Genomic DNA, 13,747 nt, shown 5'->3' on the forward strand with positions numbered 1-13,747 from the left:
CTTTAGCCCATAGATCCCTTCAACCCCAACCACACCTTAAGATTTGAATTGGTTCAGCGGACGGCCACCAGGATGATCTCGGGGCTCAAGGGTCTCTCGTACGAAGAGAGACTGAACAAATTGCAGCTCTACACTCTCGAGGAACGTAGGGAGAGGGGAGACATGATCGAAACATTTAAGTACCTCACGGGACGTGTCGAAGTGGAAGATGATATTTTCTTTCTCAAGGGACTCTCGGCCACAAGAGGGCACCCGCTCAAACTCAGGGGCGGAAAATTTCATGGCGACACCAGAAAGTATTTCTTCACAGAGAGAGTGGTTGATCATTGGAACAAGCTTCCAGTGCAGGTGATCGAGGCAGACAGCGTGCCAGACTTTAAGAATAAATGGGATACCCATGTGGGATCCCTACGAGGGTCAAGATAAGGAAATTGGGTCATTAGGGCATAGACAGGGGGTGGGTAAACAGAGTGGGCAGACTTGATGGGCTGTAGCCCTTTTCTGCCATCATCTTCTATGTTTCTAAGATTATTCACAGACTGATATTATTCTCCAGTTGAGTCTGCTGACTTTCCAGTATGCAAGCCATTCATTTTTGCTTTGACTTCCTGAAGGAACAGCTACCTCTTAAAATGTTATTTCAAGCTTATCTAGCTACCATGCATTAGAAGCCAGCAGCGCCGTGAATTTGGAAGACGTGAAGAGACAATGGGCTTAAAGATTGCACTGTGCAAGGAAATGACTTTGCAAGTAACGAGGCACGTTGGCTGGGATCACGTATCCTGTGTCTTAATTCCCTAGGAAAACAGCCGAACGCCCTCTGAAAGGCAACTCCTTCACTGCTTTGCTTCACTTCGCTGGCGTTCTCATTCTGCTGGCTGTCCCCCCGCCAAAATGATTTGCAGGGCACATCCTGCCACTTTATGGCCTGATTAAACATCAGAGCTTTGGCCCGGCGTGTTAGATCTCCACAAAAGGCTCGTTGTTGTGAACCCTTGTCCCACGTTCCGGAGGAGCCCTTGGCGGTAACTGCAATCATGCGATCGCCATAAAGGCCAAAAAAAAAAAAGCAAGCGACGCAATCCATCATTTCGTTTCCTGAAATGAAAATAGAACAGGTGCTGGATGGAAAAGATTTTCAATTGCCGATGCAGGGGTTTGACGGCTTTGGCTCGCTATTGCTGTCTCGGTACATTAACACTATTAAGCTCATCATGGATGCTTACGGGTCCCACGGCAACAAGAGGGCATCCGCTAAAACTTAAGGGGGGAAGATTTCATGGTGACACCAGGAAATACTTCTTCACTGAACGGGTGATTGATCGATGGAATACACTTCCACACCAGGTGGTCGAGGCTACCTGGGACAAACAGGTGGGGGCGCTACAGAGTTATGCATAAAAGATGGGCACCAGGGAGGGAGGGTTCTTGAGTGGGCAGACTTGTTGGGCCGCCGGCCCTCTTTTGCCGTCATACTCCATGTTTTTATGTTTCTATGACCATGTTTCGCCTCTTCTCAAAACAGCACATTGGCTTCCGGTAGCTCATCGCATTACACTTCTCCCTCCGTATTTGCGGTTTCGATTATTCACGGTTTTTAGCTTGCTGGCTCCTCATAGAGAAATCGCCGTTTCCAAGCGTTTACAGAGAAAATCGCCGATTCCCAGCGCTTTCTTCGCCGTGTTTTGCCTCTCCTTCAGGAGCAGGCCAGGTCTCCCACCATGTTATTCGCGGTTTCACCATATTCACGATGGTTTTTAATAGAAAACGGCGAATAACATAAGAAAAGGTTATTCGCGGTTTTTCTGTATTTGCGGTTCTGTTAATCCCCTATCGCAGCGAATACGGAGGGAGAAGTGTACCTATAAAATAGGCCTGTTCACTTTGAAATCTCTTCTTTTTAAAGCGCCAGCGTTTATCGATAGACTCTTGGCTCCCTACGCCTCTGCCAGAACGTTCAGATCTAGCGATCACCACTTATTGACGGTCCCCTCTCTTAAAATCATTAGCACACGTCGACAGTATATTTTTTTTTCCGTCACGGCACCACAAACGTGGAATTCCTCACCCCTTTATCTAAACAGATTTAAGAGCACGTGGAAGTTTTTTCTTTTGAAAGATGCCTTTGACTGACTAGCTTCTTAGATTTGGTCTGCTCCTTCAAATTTTATGCTCTGTTATTTTCATTTATCCCCTCCCTTATTTCTTTCCTTTCTATTAATTATGGTATTTCTGACCCTTTTCCCCTTTTTGTAATGCATGTCATGTTTGTTGAGTGCTGTTTGCGCGTTTGTTCCCCCTGAAAGTTGTAAAGTTTTTAATAATGTACATCGCTTTGAAGTATGATTAAGCGATTAATCAAATTCTAAATAAAACTTGAACACGTAAACATAAATCTAATAGTTTTTACGAACACTTTCATTCCAAATGGTGATGCATTGCAAATTTCTTACTACAAGACTTGGCTCCATTCAATGTGGCCTTCGTTGCTTTAGTGATGCACCATGTACACAAGGTCCAGGGTTAATTCGTCGAGGGCCCCCTGCCCCGCCCCACCCCACCATGCGCCCAGGCGGAAACAGGAAGCTGCGTCAGAGGGAATCTTTGGGCAGGTAGCACCGCTTGCACAATTAGTTCCCATTGCCTTTCTTACCCGCGTTGCTTGCTTGTCTTACTTTCCGTTGATGGGGGGGGGGGGCTGCGTAGCCGATCGGGAGGGCCCGCATAACCGGTCGGGGGGGGCGCATTGCCAATCGATGCTGGAGGGGCCCATCGCCGTTTGGAAAAAACAATGTTGATGCCCTCCTTCATCGGGCCCCTCTGACCATTTCGGGCCCTAGGCACGTGCCTACTTGACCTATTGGTTAATCCTGCCCTGGTGGTGCCCCTATCCCCTTCAACACAAGCTTCCTCTTTCCAAGAGGTTTTGAGTGCATAAATGGCTCATAAAAGCCTGAACTAGGGCAGGAACTAGGTAGGGCGACCAGATGTCCGAGGGGTCGGATAGCTTTTCAAAGCCCAACACTGTGTCTGGGTTTTGAAAAGCTTCCTGTCAAAATCGCCTCAGGAAGAGGCATCCGCATGTGCGGACGCCTCTGAGGGCAGGGCTGGGGGCGGAACAGGGTAAAACTGGGCGGGCCTAGGGAGCGTGGCCATGAGTCCGGATTTTCCTACTGGGAAATCTGGTAACCCTAGAACTAGGGGACTAGGGACCATGACCTCCTCCCCTAACTGTTATGCCACTGATTTTCGGTCATAAAATAATTTTTTCATTATTATCACACTCTCCTATTAATATTAGAGAGCTCAACTCCACCCACTTTATGGCAAATAGTGGAGGATATTATCATTTTTCTTCAGTTGCTCCTGTTGTAATCGAATGGGGGATGTGTGAAGCACGCAGAAAGGAAAGGTGCCATTGATACTGCATTAATGAACTCCACTCCATCTTGCAGGGATCTCAAAGTCCCTCCTTGAGGGCTGCAATCCAGTCGGGTTTTCAGGATTTCCCCAATGAATATGCACTGAAAGCAGTGCATGGACATAGATCTCATGCATATTCATTGCGGAAATCCTGAAAACCAGACTGGATTGTGGCCCTCAAAGAGGGACTTTGAGACCCCTGTTCTAGAGTATTGGGTGTCGTTCTAGACCAGGCAGGAACAACTCCGGTCCTTGAGGGCTGGAATCCAATCGGGTTTTCAGGATTTCCCCAATGAATATGCATTGAAAACAGAGCATGCACATAGATCTTATGCATATTCATTGGGGAAATCCTGAAAACCTGACTGGTTTGCGACCATCAAAGAGGGACTTTGAGACCCCTGATTTCTACAGGTACGCTCACAAACATCCACTCACCCTAATTCACAGCCTCGTATGTAGGGTTACCAGATTTTACTTACGTAAAATCCAGACCCATAGACCTAAAGTTGGGCACCTATCAATCTCATTGCAACGCCCTAGTTAATGGTCTCACGGCGAACAACCAAACGACGTCTCCAGCGTGTGCAAAACGCGGCAATCAGACTTCTAAAAAACCTCCGTTCCCGTGACCCTGTCTCCCAGGCTCTGTCATCGGCTCAATGGCTGCCCATGGCCAAACGTCGTGTTTTCATGGGCTTGATGCTAGCGTTCAAATCTTTGCATAACATGGCGCCGGACTACGTGATGGCAAAGCTTCTTCCGTACATGGCGAACAGGATGACATACGCCTCAAAACGCCCCCTGGTCGTGCCCTTCAACCGCAAACTGCCAAATAATGCTCCTACTCCCAATTCATACCGAACCACTGGAATCGACCGCCCCCGCAGACCAGATCCCTTGAAAGACTCCTCAGCTTTAGGATTGCAATAGAAACATGGCCTCCTCAAAATTTGGCAGTTGACGGTTGGTGCCACCCTCCCATCAGAGTGCCAGCATTGTACTTTAAATCTTCAGGGCAGTCACCACGCAGCATCAACAAGCAGGCCTGCTCCGGAACCCTTCGTTCTACTAACGCGGCTTCGTAAAAGGGGGCAGGGTTAAGTTAGCCGCCTAACTTTGGGTTCCTATTTATTTCACTCACATCTTTAGCTGCCTCTTATATAATTTCCCCCCAGTGGCTTGCCAGGGGGCCTGTTCCACATATGTTTACATTTTGACCCAAAAAAGTTTTAATTGTGTAACCTTCAAACATGTAAACCATATTACCAATGGAAGATTAAATAGATTATTTGTAAACCCCACAAATGCTGGTGGGGAAATCGGAAATGGTTTTCGATGGCATAAATGTGCACAAATCTCTTTGCGGCATCTATATAATTTAAGCTTTAAATCATATAATTATGCAGCATGTGGAGCTACAGTCATCCTTAGCAGAGAAGGTTGAAAGTAGAGAATGACACGGTGACAAAATTCATCACCGTTCCCGTCCCCGTGGATAACTGCGGGAAACCATCTTCATGTCATTCTTTAAGGAGAGAGGGAAGAATCAGAGTATGAATGGCCACAACCACTGACCCGCAAGCTTTGCTTTGAAGAATGCTGGTGTAGAAGGACTGAGGTTGAAACAGACACTACAGAATGACAGTCTCTGGTATCCAGAGCAGATATTGTGATGTCATAATGCCTCATTCCACCAGTGCCTAAGAGCCAATCACATCAGTGATGTCACAATGGCTTCAATATCCTTGGCTCACATAAGAATCAGAGTATGAATGGCCACAACCACTGACCCGCAAGCTTTGCTTTGAAGAATGCTGGTGTAGAAGGACTGAGATTGAAATAGACACTAGAAAATGACATGGGATTATTTCCCGCGGTTATCCGCGGGGACGGGAACAGTGATGAATTTTGTCAGTGTCATTCTCTAGTTGAAAGCTCAATCGAAGATGCACAGGCAGAAAAGCAGAACTAAAAATGCTTCCAACCCAGCACTGGAATACCAAACCCAGAAAGAGCAAGACAAATCAACAGATCTACCTTTCCCGGACTAAGCTACGCAGTGTAAACTCTGGGTGTTCCAGTTGGCAACACACTTATGCCTAGTTAAAGTTTTAACATCAGCTCTCCTCTCCTGAGTTTTACGAGCTCTGCCGTTATTCAATTTTATTTTTCTATGGTGCTGATATGTGGTAAGTCAGTCAATGAATGATTGATAGAAGTGGAGAAGGTCCAATGGGGAAGGTTCCTGCTTTACACTCCTTTCATGCTATTGCTTTACAGCTAGTAATAAACATACCCAGGACTGCTCAGGGCCGCTTTTTTTTTTTTGTCTCTCTTGCTATCTGTTCTTATATGCTGTTTACACTAGGGTTACCAGATGTCCAGATTTACCCCGGACATGTCATCTTTTCAGAGGACCATCCAGGCGTCCAGACGGCTTTTCAAAACCCGGCACTTTGGCCGGGTTTTGAAAAGCTGGCAGGATCGGGGATGAGTCTGGCCTGCATCTGCGCATGTGCACTTGCACCTGCACCTGCGCATTTCCAGACCCAGCCTGAAGAGACGAGGTTTGCATGGGACTGGGGTTGGCAGGCGGAATGGAGCGGGGCTGGGGGTGGAACTGGGCGGACCTAGGAGCAGAATGGGGCGGACCCAGTAGCGGAAAGGGGCAGGGCCAATTGCCCTCCTTTACCAGATGCAAAATTGGGTAACCCTAGTTTACAGCAATGACATTCCCTAGTGAGAGCCCTGCAATATTTTGGAAAATGTTTCCTTTTTTTCTATTGACAAAGAAAGGTACTGCAGACAAATGCACAAGATGCAGGCAAAGTTTATTTTCAGGAAACAGATTGTTGCATACAGACAAACCACTTAATGTGAAATATGGTCTAAGCCCGCTGCTTTCTCCTACTTCAGTTCTTCAGCAGTACATCATCACCGTCTAAGTATACAACACACAGATCAGGCATTTGTTTCTTTATTTATTTATTTAAAAAAATTTCTATACCGTTTAGAACTAAACGGTTTACAGAATTTACATACATAATTTTAAAACAAAATCATAATAAAATAGACATACACTTCTCACTCCGTATTCGCGGTTTCAGCATTCGCAGTTTTGATTATTCATGGTTTTTAGCTTGCTGGCTCCTCCCCCCCCCCAAAAAAAAAAAATTACATCAGCTTGCATAGAGAAATCGCTGATTCCAAGCGTTTACAGAGAAAAATTGCCGATTCCCGGCACTTTCTTCACCGTGTTTTGCCTCTCCTTCAGGAACAGATCAGGTCTCCCACCATGTTATTCGCAGTTTCACCATATTCATGATGGTTTTTAATGGAAAACAGCGAATTAACATATGAAAAACTTATTCGCGGGTTTGTTAATTTAATCCCCTATCACAGCAAATACGGAGGGAGAAGTGTACAAACCATCCTCAGAAATCATATCTACAAGGTAATGCCATGTCTTGTATAATAAAGATCGTGAATAGTTCATCAACTTTGCCAGACAGGGCAATTATTGACTAGACAAAGGCATCTACAAATAATTGCGTCTTGAGTAATTTCCTAAACATGCCCTTTTCACGGCAATTTCATATTCCATAGCTTAACATTCACATTCGTCTTCAGTAAAGCTAGATTCTCAGAATGTAATGATCTGTTTGGTGTACACTTCTCCTTCCGTATCCGCGGTTTCCGTATCTGCGGATTCGCTTATTCGCGATTTTTCAGCTGCTGACTCCACTCCCTAATTTTCGTCACCAAACCCAGCGTTTCACATTGGCAATCGCTGCTCCCGGTGGTTCCTGAAGGAAATCGCTGCTCCCGGCGTTGTACGAAGCAAATCGCAGGTCGGGTTATCACGGTTTATTCTCTTTTTCAGGTCTATTTTACTGAAAAACCGCGAAGAACATGCAAAAAGATATTCGTGGTTTTTCGGTTTTCATGGCTATGTTCTGCCCGCATCCCCCGCGAATACGGAGGGAGAAGTGTATAACTGAACATATTATTTTTAAACAATTCTCAAACGTTTCCATACAAGAATTGATGGCAGATCATTACTGCTTTATATTGTGTTCTGAAGGCGACTGGTCGCCAATGCAGTTGTTGGAGATATGTCGTGTCCCTCGTTGCCACCATTTTTTGGGACCCCTGACGAAGACGTGTTGTTCGAAACACGGACCGTGTTGGGTCCCATATTTCACATAAAGTGGTTTGTCTGCACGCAACAATCTGTTTGTTTTGTTCATAATAAACTTTGCCCGCATCCTGTGCAAACTGCTTTCTCCCACTACTTATGAGGAATTCAGAAAACGTCTAAAAACTCAACGGTTCCTAAAGTATATAGACAACTGACCCACTCATCTTCTTTCTCCTCCATAGTGATTCCTCTGTCCTATTAATCTCTTTCTCCTCAACAACGCATTTCTGGTCCTATTAACAATAGTGATTTACAATAGTGATACAATAGTGATTTACAATAGTGATTTACAATAGTGACACCATGAAGACCTTCTTTCACATCAAGCAGCATTGTGGGGTAAAGACCTAGATCAACTGCTGTCGCCCACTACTTATGAGGAATTCAGAAAACGTCTAAAAACTCAACTGTTTCTAAAGTATATAGACAACTGACCCACTCTTCTTCTTTCTCCTCCATAGTGATTCCTCTGTCCTGTTAATCTCTTTCTCCTCAACAACGCATTTCTGGTCCTATTAACAATAGTGATTTACAATAGTGATTTACAATAGTGATACAATAGTGATTTACAATAGTGACACCATGAACACCTTCTTTCACATCAAGCAGCATTGTGGGGTAAAGACCTAGATCAACTGCTTTCGCCCACTACTTATGAGGAATTCAGAAAACGTCTAAAAACTCAACTGTTCCTAAAGTATCTAGACAACTGACCCACTCATCTTCTTTCTCCTCCATAGTGTTTCCTCTGTCCTGTTAATCTCTTTCTCCTCAACAACGCATTTCCGGTCCTATTAACTCTCCTCTTCCCCCCTCTTAAACTCAATCAATTTGTACCTCGCTTAATCTATTGTAAACCGCATAGAACTTAATGGTATTGCGGTATATAAACTGTTATTATTATTATTGGTCCGCAGGGTCTTTCTTTGTCTTCGGTTCGTAATTTTACTGCAGATTTCTTGGATTTTCTTTCTGTACTTTGTGAGCTGCTGAGAACTAAATGGACAGCCGCGTCTCAAGGGCACCCAGAAGTGCGCGGAGGCCCTCCAGACAGGGACCTGAACCATCGGGGGGGGAGGGCTATAAAAGAAGATGCGCAGACAGGAAAAGAGATGCCAGGGAGGAGAAGCGTTGGCGGGGGATGACTGCCTACAGGCGCTGGCGCCTCTCCTCTTCCCTGGCATCTCGCGGCACACTTGAAATCTCAGGCGACACACGTGTGCCGCGGCACACAGTTTGCGATACACCGACGTAGAGTAACATTAATAAAATGAGGGTTTCCAGACGTCCAGATTTACTCGGACATGTCCTCTTTTTAGAGGGCATGTCCGGGCGGCTTTTCAAAACCCGGCACTTTGTCTGGGTTTTGAAAAGCAAATCGCGGTGGGACATCCGCACATGTAACACGGTGATGTCGCATGCGCGCGCGCATGTCACTGCATTGCATGCGCGGATGTCCTCCCGATCGAGACAAGCTGAGGGGGTGGGGCTTGGGCCGAGGCTGGAGCATGGAGTGGGCGTAATGGGGGTGGGGTGGTTGGAACTGGGCGGGCCTGGGGGGGCGGGTCTAGGGGGGTCCAGATTTTACATTTGTAAAATCTGGTAACCCTAAGTAAAACAGCAGGTCCCGCCTGTCTGATAAAGGCGATGAAGGGACCATCAGATTAGGCTTGAAGGCTTTAGTCTGAGGAACTGACACAGAGCTAGTATTTGTAAGGTAGCATCAAGCCTCTGGGCAGGAATTACAGGAACTAGTTTATCTGCTTTTATTTATTTTGCCATTCGAATATCAATCCATTTTCCTCAAAGGCAGACACTGAGGCCCACCTTCTATAAGCAGCGTCTTAAGTTAGGCAGCCCTACTGGTGTCTAGCTTAAGTGCAAAACGCCGTAAAGAATAATAATAATAGCGTTTAAAAAGAAATGTAGGTGTGGTTAACACTGGAAGTGGCATTAGGCGTCCATAGCCGCGATTCACGTGAAAGGTAGGTGCCCGAAACGTAGGTCTGCCTTTCCAGGGCCTACCTTTCACGAAGCTGCGATTCTATAAACGGTGATGCACGATTGACGTGCAGAGGCCATTTTTTTTTAGGCGGACGGCCACAACAGCGCCACTTATAGAATTTGGGCCTGAATGTTTTTGTGAAGAAGTTTTTATTTTTAGAGCACGGCGGGATTATGTTCTTTCCGTTGTTTTTCTTTCTTTAACTGAAGGATTACAGCGCCATCTCTTGGGCAAAGGTATGTAAAACAACTCATGGCTCCTGACAGGTTTGCCAGAAATGAGAACCTCTCTTTTACCTTTCTGAACTGACATCTCAGATATTTTTTTAAAAAAAACAACCTGAAAATGTATTCTCAAGGGAGCTAGATGACTATTTCTGTGTGTATTAATTGGTATCAACTCAACCCTGCTGTTAAGAGATGGGAGAGATAAAAGTAAGATCTGAACAAAAAAAAAATTAGGGTTAATACAGAAAATTCCTACCGCTAAACACTACAATACAGCAGTGAACTGTCCTTTAGAGAAAAAGCTTCTTGAAGTAGCTTTGGAAAAAAGTATCTTCACTCTGAGGTATGTCTACTAAAGGGCACTGAGCCCTGACGCGCACTTCAGCGTGTGTGAAAACGCCTAATGCAAAGCACATTAAAGCATTTTGCGGTAACATGTTTGTGTACACTAATCGCAAGACGTTTATTGTTTTTCCATTTGTTCCCTGGAAATGGCAAGTGCAGAATGGATGTGAACTAGAGGTCTGCACGGGAACGGGTCCCGCGGGAATCCCCCCCTAACCCACGGGACTCCCACGGGGACCCCCCTGTAGCCAACGGGACTCCCACGGGGATGGAAGGCTTTGGAAGCAGGGTTCGTCCAGATAATATAATGGACACGTCAGCCTTAGTAAAAGAGGGGGTTTATAAGTTAATTACCTGAACAGAAAACAAAAAAAGGGTTCCACCAAAGAGATTCCACAAGGAAAACAGCAAAAGAAACTGTGGAATTGATGATCCGGTCAGAAGTAATTGCTGCTTTTTGTAGGGACGGGTGGGGATGGAGAGGATCCTGGCGGGGATGGGTGGGGACGGAGAGGATCCTGGCGGGGATGGGTGGGGACGGAGAGGATCCTGGAGGGGACGGGTGGGGACGGAGAGGATCCTGGAGGGGATGGGTGGGGACGGAGAGGATCCTGGAGGGGATGGGTGGGGATGGAGAGGATCCTGACGGGGACGGGTGGGGACGGAGAGGATCCTGGAGGGGACGGGTGGGATTTCTGTCCCCACGCAACTCTCTAATGTGAACACATTCTCCAGTCATTGTGTTCCGATTACTGCATGTTAACTGGTTTGTGAGTCCATAATGCGGGGCGCTCTTAAGAGGGGAAATTCTAGTAAGGGCCGCCTAAAGTCAGGTGCCTAGATCACACCTGCCAGCACCCAACTTACCCCGCCGTTTACAAAACCACTCTAGCGTTTTTAGCACTGGTCGTGGCGGCAACAGCTCCGACGCTCATAGGATACACCGGATAGGGGAATGGGCATCTCTCCCGCCACTGGGTGGAGGGTTCGTTTAGCAGCGGGAGAGAGTGACATAGTAACAAAGTAACATAGTAACATAGTAGATGACGGCAGATAACGACCCGAATGGTCCATCCAGTCTGCCCAACCTGGACATCTCTCCCGCTGCTGGGGAGGTTGGTTGGCAGCGGAAGAGATTAAACATCTCTCCCGCTGTTGTGTTTTTCTTTTTTTGCATTTTTTTTCTGTGAATATGCCTATCACTATCACCAGCGATGGGCACATGCAAATTTAGCACAACTCTCTGCCAACCTCATTTACATGAGCCTTTTTGGGAGAATGACTCACTTTTTTTAATTCGCCGCCAGAACGGCTACACTAGCAGCCCATCATTTTTTTACACAGTTTTTGAGAATCTAGGCCTGAATCCGTCCTCTTTTTTTTTTTTAGCCATATGGTAACCCTAATAAAAGAAGCCCCTTTATTTTTTAGGCCTGACCAAAAATAAGGCTGCACCTCAGGAGTTGCATAGTCAGGAAAAAAAAATTTTTTACTGATGGGCTGAGAGTAATAAATGTATCCACTACAGCCGATATGGGGAAGGAGAGAAAGAAGGCAGACCTGGGTTTATTCTGCCACATTCTGGCCCTGCAGAAGACTAAGAAAATTGTCTGCAGTCGAAATGGATCTGTTCCATCCAAACTAGAGAGTTGCACAGGGACAGAAATCCCACCCATCCCCGCCAGGATCCTCTCCGTCCCCACCTGTCCCCGCCAGGATCCTCTCCGTCCCCACCCATCCCCGCCAGGATCCTCTCCGTCCCCACTCGTCCCCGCCAGGATCCTCTCCGTCCCCACCCGTCCCCGCCAGGATCCTCTCCGTCCCCACCCGTCCATCCCCATAAAAAGCAGCAATTACTTCTGACAGGATCATCAATTCCACAGTTTCTTTTGCTGTTTTCCTTGTGGAATCTCTTTGGTGGAACCCTTTTTTTGTTTTCTGTTCAGGTAATTAACTTATAAACCCCCTCTTTTACTAAGGCTGACGTGTCCCTTATATTATATGGACGATCCCTGCTTCCAAAGCCTTCCATCCCCGTGGGAGTCCCGTGGGCCAGAGGGGGGTCCCCGTGGGATTCCCGTGGTCCAGAGAGGGGGTCCCCTTGGGAGTCCCGTGGGTTAGGGTGGGATTCCCGCAATCCCCGTTCCCCTGCAGACCTCTAATCCAAACATCAAAAAAGAGTGAACACATCCAAAGGTTTTGGTTAGGCAGCATTCAGCAGTTTGTCTGCTAGCCAGAGAGGTTCTGCATTCCACTTAATTAATGAGCTACAGTTAAGCCCTGTCCAGCAAATGTTAGCGGGCAGGTTCTGTGTTCCGATCAATTAACCCTTTCAGGACCAAGGGACATATTTGTCCCATAACTTTAAAATCCTATAAATTTTGATTGGTATAGTCTACAGTTCTAAATTTGATATGTACGGATTCCATATGATACTGCCTTTATGTAAACAAACTGGTTCCGACATTCATTCATTAGCGTCGTTGCCAAATTGACGAGAAGATTCACTTGCCACACTGTCCATAAGCCAGAAGCTTGATTTTTTTAAATAAAAATAATGATATTTCACAAAAAAAATCAATTTTTTGGCATCTGCAAGCCCTTTTTACCATAAAAATGTTGTCAAAACAACAAAAATTGGCCTACTATCCTTATGGTCCTGAAAGGGTTAAGGAGTTCTACAAATGAAAGCCAGCATGTGATTTTTTTTTTAATGCCAAATGAAGGAGCTGGACAATTCAACCAAGGCACTTGCAACCAAAGCAGCGAAAACAAACAGCAGCTGCAGGCGGGGCACATTTTTGAAGTTTAAAAGTGTTACTCCGTGAGAACGGGCGGGTCTGTCTTTAGCTCTAGGAAAAGTTTTAAAATATCCGTGCTCCAGGTGAGGCTCGAACTCACAACCTCGGCATCGCTCTGCTGTGTACTGCTGTATAAGTACCGCGCGCTAACCGATTGCGCCACTGGAGCCCTGACTCCGTTTCTGTCCGGAACGCTCTATCAACTGTTACGACCGGAAAAGGCGGAGCAAAGGACACAAAAGACCAGCAAATGACGTCTCTTAGATCGTTTCAGAAAAACAAAACCTTTAGTCTGAATGTCGCTAGTGCGCGGATGCAGCAGCCTGCACAGGCGGGTCGCGTTCCACACACTCCCCCGCCCCCCCCCCTCCGAAGATGCAGAGGAGGAGCCCCCAGCACCGCATGGCTTTGCACATCACACCAGGGAGGGGCGGGTTTCGTGCTCTGGTTTGGCTTTTGGTTTCAGCTCCAATGTGTTTTTGCCGATCGAATGCATTTGCCCACGGAATCGGCAGGGGGAGCCCCGGAGCCCGCGCCCATCATTTCCTGGAATTCTGATACTGTCTCCACCACCACTTCTGGGAGGCTGTTCTCAGCACCCCATACTTTTTCAGAATCTGCTTCTTTAGCTCTCATTACCCTAGATCAGGGGTAGGCAATTCCGGTCCTCGAGAGCCGGAGCCAGGTCAGGTTTTCAGGATATCCACAAGGAATATGTATGAGATGGGTTTGCATGCACTGC

At 46.5% G+C, this 13,747-nt stretch overlaps 1 non-coding gene across 1 annotated transcript; it reads right to left on the reverse strand.

Annotated features, from left to right (window-relative positions):
* Nucleotides 1–13,080: 13,080 nt before the first annotated feature.
* On the reverse strand, nucleotides 13,081–13,174 carry TRNAI-UAU. Its single transcript has 2 exons — nucleotides 13,137–13,174; nucleotides 13,081–13,116 (listed from the first exon to the last, which is right to left on the reverse strand). It is a non-coding gene; the product is annotated as a tRNA-Ile (tRNA).
* Between the last annotated feature and the right edge of the window lie 573 nt (nucleotides 13,175–13,747).

Source organism: Geotrypetes seraphini, chromosome 3, assembly GCF_902459505.1.
Source record: "Geotrypetes seraphini chromosome 3, aGeoSer1.1, whole genome shotgun sequence".
Taxonomy (NCBI): domain Eukaryota; kingdom Metazoa; phylum Chordata; class Amphibia; order Gymnophiona; family Dermophiidae; genus Geotrypetes; species Geotrypetes seraphini.